Source organism: Carlito syrichta, unplaced genomic scaffold, assembly GCF_000164805.1.
Source record: "Carlito syrichta isolate Samal-C Ts95f unplaced genomic scaffold, Tarsius_syrichta-2.0.1 Scaffold306659, whole genome shotgun sequence".
Lineage (NCBI taxonomy): Eukaryota > Metazoa > Chordata > Mammalia > Primates > Tarsiidae > Carlito > Carlito syrichta.
In genome coordinates this window covers 63,577-70,849 of record NW_007250755.1, presented here as the reverse complement: position 1 = coordinate 70,849, position 7,273 = coordinate 63,577, and the positions used below count along the sequence as shown (strand labels likewise).

The 7,273-nt window shown below is 40.1% G+C and overlaps 1 pseudogene; it reads left to right on the top strand.

Annotated features, from left to right (window-relative positions):
• The first annotated feature begins 463 nt into the window (after nucleotides 1–463).
• LOC103265547 lies at nucleotides 464–886 on the top strand (annotated as a pseudogene).
• The last annotated feature ends 6,387 nt before the right edge of the window (nucleotides 887–7,273 follow it).

Genomic DNA, 7,273 nt, shown 5'->3' with positions numbered 1-7,273 from the left:
AGAGCAAAATTAGTTCAGTCTGCAAAATATGAAATGTAAATTGTATTCAAAGTGTACAAAATTTGAATATATTTTCATTTAAAATGTAAATTGAGCATAAAATTTGTAAAATTAATTTTACTTCTCAAAAAATTACAAATCTATTTTTCTCCCCAAATAGTCAGTTATTCATTAAATTTAAGAGGTAAAATATATGTCATGATTAATGAATTTCACATTTTTAAACAATCATTTAAATCAACCTTAATTCTTAATTTAACTTTTTGAAAATTGAATTAAAGCATAATAAATAGGTTATAAAAATAAGATTATTTACAATTTGAATATTCAATACCCATATCGTTGGCCATATCAAGAATCACTGCTACACTTCACACAGTTATATCTAGATCTACATAAGTACAAATTTAAGAATAATAAGGGCTTTGCAGATGATGATGCCTTGAGCCTCTTCCCATCAGCCATGGTCAACCACATGTTCTTTGACACCGTTGTTGGCAGCGAGCTCTTGAGCCATGTCTCCTTCGAGCTGATTGCAGACAAAGTTTCAAAGACAGAAAGTCCAGAAAAATTTCGTGCTCTGAGCACTGGAGAGAAAGGATTCAGTTATAAGGGTTCCTGCTTTCACAGAATTATTCCAGGGTTTATGTGCCAGGGTGATGACTTCATACTCCATCATGGCACTAGCGGTGAGTCTATCTGTGGGGAGAAATTTGGTGGTGAGAACTTCATCCTGAAGCATACAGGTCCCAGCATCTTGTCCATGGCAAATGCTGAATCCAACACAAATGGTTCCCAGTTTTTCATCTGTACGTCAAAGACTGAATGGTTGAATGGCAAGCATGTGGGCTTTGGCAAGGTAAAAGAGGGCATGAATGTTGTATAAGACATGGAGGGCTTTGGGTCCAAGAATGGCAAGACCAGCAAGAAGATCACCATTGCTAACTGTGGACAGCTCTAAGAAATTTGACTTGTTTGATCTTAAACTACCAAACCAATCCTTCTGTAGCTCAGGAGAGTACCCCTTCATCCCATTTGCTCACAATAACTCTATAATCTTTGTACTTTCACTACAATTCTTTAGGTGCCATATTGTCCTTATTCTCTTTCAAGTCTTATTGCAGTGCAGCAAAATCAAAACTAAGCAACAAAAATAAGAAAAATATGATTTTTTTTATTATTGCAAAATATCTCTCATCCACCATGAGCAACTTTTGTGAATGCCAATTTCATTCTGAGTACCTCCAGAACCACAAGTTGGAACATAAAAAGAAAAGGATAAAAACACAAAGACTGCATGATACTACAAGAAAATTATATTTTTTTTCTGCCAGAAACCATTGCATCCATGCTACCTGAGAGAAAGGATTTGATATGCTCATTTGTCTTTTCTCTTACCTAAGTATTTCCACAGCTCATCTCCCTTGGCTTTTTCTAATGACAACAGCAAACCCACACATCTGAATGAGTTGACGTGTTTTGGAGCAAGAGATGTGAAAAAGTATTTTCCTGGGGCCCAAATGGAGTTCATCATGACAGCAAATGTGCAGGGTTACAGGTCATGATGTCCCAGGAATAACAACTGGATCTCAAGTGACAGAGGCATATGTATGTTCGTACATATATTTGTATGTGTATATGTGATTGTGACACACACAGTCCCTTAAGCTGCAGGAATTGGGACAGAGTCTGCTCTTGCCTTGGGCACGTTCTGTGAAACGCCTTCCAGAACTCTGTGGATGTCTTTCCACTGAGTCTAAATCCCACCTCGCTCCCCAGAATGGAGCCTGCCTTCTACTCCTCCGACATCCTAGAGAGAAAAACCCAACCTTGAATAATCTGCCTTGGAGCTATTGTTTAGATCCCTACTCCTGATGGCTCTTCTGCTGACCACCTCCATACTTACCTTCTCCATCAGCTGCCCGGCCTCTCTGAGGCCATATTTATCTTCCTCTGGAATCAGCTGCCTGCATGTCCCCAGATTCTCTCGATGCTTCTTTTGCTGTGGGGCCCCAGTTATCTTGCCACACACCAGCCCGTCTGTCACTGCAGCCTGACTCCTTTTGTTGAGTTCTGTCAGCTGTCTGGCTGTCTTCAGGAGCACTCCTAAGTGAGATCCCTGGAAGATCTTTTTGCTCTCACAACCATTGCATGGTACACTTTTCCCTGTCAAGCGTTAGTTGGCATTCCAAACTGGACTGCTCACCATAGCCCATTCCAGAAAATGCCAGGCAGGTCCATGTCTCCCACCTTGATGGGATGCAGTGGCTTACTAAAATAAGAGTTGCAAGTGATGATAAAATAGTGGAATCCATCCTACAAAACCTTTTGTAGGCGCGGGTGGGGGAAGCAGTCTTTAAGTTTGATCTGAATGTCTTTAAGCAGGACTTGCAAACTTCTCCTAATTTTCTGACATCCAGCCCCATCCCTACCCTTATGTTAACAGCCTCGCCCTATCTGTAAACGACAAAACATTCTTTTTAGAGCCAGAGAGTGTTGAATTTGAATCCCTGCTCAGCTTCTCACTGACTGTGTACTCTTGGACAAGTTCTATACTCTCTCAGAGCTCAGTTTTCTCATCTTTCAAGGGGGATCACGAAACACACTTGGCAGGTCTGTGATAAAGACCAAAATCAAAATGTGCTTAGTGTAGTTTTTGTGCACACTAGAAATGTGCTCATTCTGCTTCCCTCGACCAGGCTCCTCAGTTCTCTAGCTATACTCTCAAACTTGCCAGTGGAGCTATGGGGGGGGGTCTCTCAATCTGGATTCCTTAGGACTTGGCTCTGAATGGGGCCCCTTATCTTCCTCCTTTTGGATGAAGCAATTAAGGACTCAGGGGACAGCCTATAGCCAGGAACTTAACTAAGTCAACTAAATCCAATAAATGACTCCTTCTATTATGTAGAAATCATGGGTGCTCGTAGATACTAATTGGCTGTCTTCTCTACTCTTCTTTTACAGCATTTAAGTGGTTCCTTAACACAATTTTATTTGGGAGCTTCCTAATTATATTACTCCAGGCACCCCCTGTCAATGAGCTTGCCCACGGAGAAAAGGGGAGATTTGTTTATGCATTTTTATATTCCACAAGCATTTATGGAGTGACTCTGATGATCTCAGCACTGCAGAGCATGCCAGAGTGTAAGATGCTGTCCTTCCCCTTGAGGAACTTAAAGACTCACGGGTGAGAAATAATAAATACATGGGAAATGTTCAAACCTGTAGTGTATAAATCAGATGATGAGTATGTAAGGGGAATATATTTTTAGAAGCGCTCAATAATAATAATATATCTGTAGTTATTTTTAATGATTTTTGCATATAAAGAAATAAAGCAGACAGAAAAATGCACCCTGGACTGGGGGAATAGCAAGAACAGAGCCTTGGCAACTTAGCTGAGATGTAGGAGCCTGATCCAATTGGAGTCAAAGCCCATGGAGAAGAGTGCCTCATCTCCATAGATATGACCAAGTTCTAAGTGATGGCTATAACACCACACGGGTTTTCCCTGCCCCTGGCCTTTTAGCTACTTGGGTCAATCAGTCTTACCCTAATCTAACAAAACATTCTAAATACTGTGTGAAAAAAATCACTCCCCACATTCAAAAACTTTCATTGGTTCTCCACTGCCTGTTGAATCTTACTGCTCACTGAATCCAAACCTCACCGCCCGCCCCCAGCTCCAGGGTATTCTTGGAAATCAAATACAGCCTCGAAGGCTGGATTGTAGTGCAATTATATAAAATAGCAAACTGGGTTTCCATCCCAGTTCAGCCATCGGCTAATTATGTATACCCTCTAAGGAACATAATTCAACTTCCTTGAGCCTCAAATCCATACCTTAGAGGATGTTGAGGGGATTACAACAATTTAATATATGTACAGGGCTTATAACACTGCTTGCACATACTAAATACTCAATGAATATTAGCTGTTAGTAGGGGAATGGAGGTATTGATTAATGGAACAATCCTTCCTGCCCTTAAAATTCCGTCCATGGCCCAGTGAAGACATAGAAAGTAGGCTTATTCCATTTGTGGAAGAGTTTCAAGTGGGGAAGGCTAGCAAACATGTTGGATGGCAAAATCGTGTTTCAACACTATGCTAACAAGCAAGTGAAAGGGAAAGATCCAACAAGATACAAGAAGTAGGAACAAACAGCCCAGGACTTGGTGTGCTGGTAAACTAGCTCTCTGAAGACAAAAAGTTCCAATTGGTAGCATTTGCCAAATTCTGTTATATGAAGACTCCTACCACAGCCAATGTCAAGTTGCCATGTGATGAGCTAAATTCAGAATTGGGAAGAAATGCTAGCACTGGCTCTCATGAGTTGTTGTGAGCTGGTTTCTGTACACTGCTGAAAACAGAAAGTCTTCAACCAGGAGAACGCTTCTGCATTGTTGATGTGAGTGCAGACTAGTTCAACCTCTCTGGAAAGCAGTGTGGCGATTCCTAAAAGAACTAAAAACTGACCTTCCATATGATCTAGCAATGCCTCTTCTAGGAATATACCTGGAGGAACATAAATCACTGCAAAAAGACACCTGCACATGCATGTTTATAGGGGCACTAGTCACAACAGCAAAATCATGGAACCAACCTCACTGCCCAACAAAAGTGAACTGGATAGCTCAACTGACACAATCGGCTATATAATGTTGTACTGTAACAGGTTTACAACACCTTTCACACAGATAATATATAAAACACAAATAAAAAATAAAGAAAGCATTTTAGTCTTTCGGTACAGTACCTTGAAGGCTTTGTTAGTATATTACAGAATAACAGCTAGCATACAGGGATTGACAGCAAGCGAACAGGAAAGAAGAGTTACTGACTAGAGAAGGGAGAGAAAGTGGGAGATGTAGGAGCCTGATTCAATTGGAGTCAAAGCCCATGGAGAAGAGTGCCTCATTTCCATAGGATCATCAGTGATAGGTGACAGAGGACAAGAAAGGTGTGATTGGACATGCCCGTGCACATTCCCATCTTTGAAAGTTCACAACTTGAAGGTTCATATGTAGGGGACTCACTGTATAGTCCTAGTTTCTCAGGAGGATTGCTTGAGCTTTGGAGTTCAAGGCTATAGTGAGCTATGAGCATACCTGTGACTAGTCATCGTACTCCAGCCTGGGCAACTCGTGAAAGCCTGTCTTTAAAAGAAAGTTACAAAAACTATGAGACATCTATTTAAACAAAAATAAATAAAAATACCAACTTTAAAAAAGTGGACTGGATAAAGATAATGTGGTACATACACATGATAGAGTATTACACAGCCATAAAGAAGAACAAAAGCATGGGGTTTGCAGCAAATTGGATGGAGTTGGAGACCATCGCACTTAGTGACCTATCACAGAAACAAAGAACTGAATCCCGCCTGTTCTCACTCATAAGTGGGACCTGGACATGAATCACATTAGCACAAGGGAGGGATTGGCAGTCAATGGACACTGCCAGGGGAGGGAGGGAGGAAGGGGGAGGGTATGTAACATCTCAAACGGTACCTGGTCCTAAACCAGACCAGTTGGAGGTCCAAACTTCACCTGCATGAAGCCTGCTTGTGTAACTAATCCCGAATTACACCCCACATAACTATAATTTTTAAAATGACTGCATTGGAATGAAAAACATCAGGAAAAAAAAACAGTATGAAAAGAGAAGTGACATTGCTCCTAACCCCCAAGAGTTTCCATGGGCTGAGCGACTGTGAACACAGCACATGAGGGAAGTAGCGAAATGAAAGGCTTAAGAGCTAGAAATGAAGTAGAGAAATGAAACGCTTAAGAGCTAAGCTCTGTCGCCAGTTATGGATTCAAGTTTCACCTTCCCCGCTTGCTTGGTATTTGGTCTGTGATAAGTCACTAAATCTCTTTAATCCTTGTTTCACCATTTCTAAAGTGGCAATGAGGATAATAATGCTTGTCTCATAAATTTACTCACAGTGTTGCATGAAGAGTGTCATGTTAAGAAAGAGCTTAGCAAGAAGAAAAGGACACGCAGCTACACAGAGGGGAAACAGGCAAAATGTGTATGCGAATGAGCCATAACCTAACAAAACACCCAGGGCTCACTGACTTAAACAACCAGCTATCTATTTGCTCTGGGTTTCATACGTTGACAATTTGGGCTGAGCTCAAAGGGGATGACTCTCCTTGTCCTCAAGCTATTCGTTGGGCTCCATCTCATGTTTGCTGACAGACAATGGCCTCAGACAAATGTTTGACAACTGGTTGGACTGATAGAGGTAAGTGGGAACTGGGCCATGTGTCTCTCATTATCCAACAGGCTAACCCAAGCTATTTCGCATGGGGGTTGCCGGAGAGAAACAAGAAACAGCAGACACTAGCGCACAAGCACTTTTCAAGTCTTTTGGATATCTTTGAGTCTCACATTTTCTTATCTCATTAGTCAAAACAAGTCACATGTCTAAACCCAGAGTCGGTATGATGGGAACTACCCAAGGCTGTGGATTCTGGGAAAGGAATTATTGTAGCCATTTTTGCAAACAATCTACCACATTGTAAGAATAAGCAATAGATAAAAGAGAAAACCCAAATGGCAAAAAAAAAAAAAACGCATGAAAAAATGTTCGACCTCACAAGTAAAAGGAAATGTAGATTAGAATGAGATACTATTTCATATTTATCAGCTTGATAAATGAAAAGTCTTATAAAACTAAGGACTGGTATGCAAATGGGGAAGTGAAAAGTCCCCTGCACATCTGCTAAGCATAGACAAATTAGGACATACTCATAGAATTCAGTAATTAAAATTAAGTTAGGTTCTTATGAATCAATATTCAAGACACAATTCTGAGTTACAGAATATTAGACAGTAAGATTTGATACATTACATATGGCATTTTATTTTTATAAATATATACATATAAAATAAAGTTACAAAGCATAGTTGGAAAGAATACACTAACTTCAGGATAATATTTATTCTTATGATTAATTAGGATAAAGAGCAAAGAATGAAAAACAAAGGAGGCTCTTGTTTTATCTGTGTATTTTATTTATCAAAAAGTAACCATGGCAAGACAGAATATTTGTTAAACTCCAGAGGTACATCCCTGAGCATCTGTTATTTTCAAAGTATCTGAAATACTCCATGTTTGAAATACTTTGCAATTAAAATGGCATCTAAGGAAACACCAGCTGACATCTCCTTTAAGGATAAAAGGTGAGAGGGACAAGTTTTATAACTCTTTAACTTGGCTACCTAAATGTGATCTTAGGTCGCATTCATAGACGTACAGAATTTT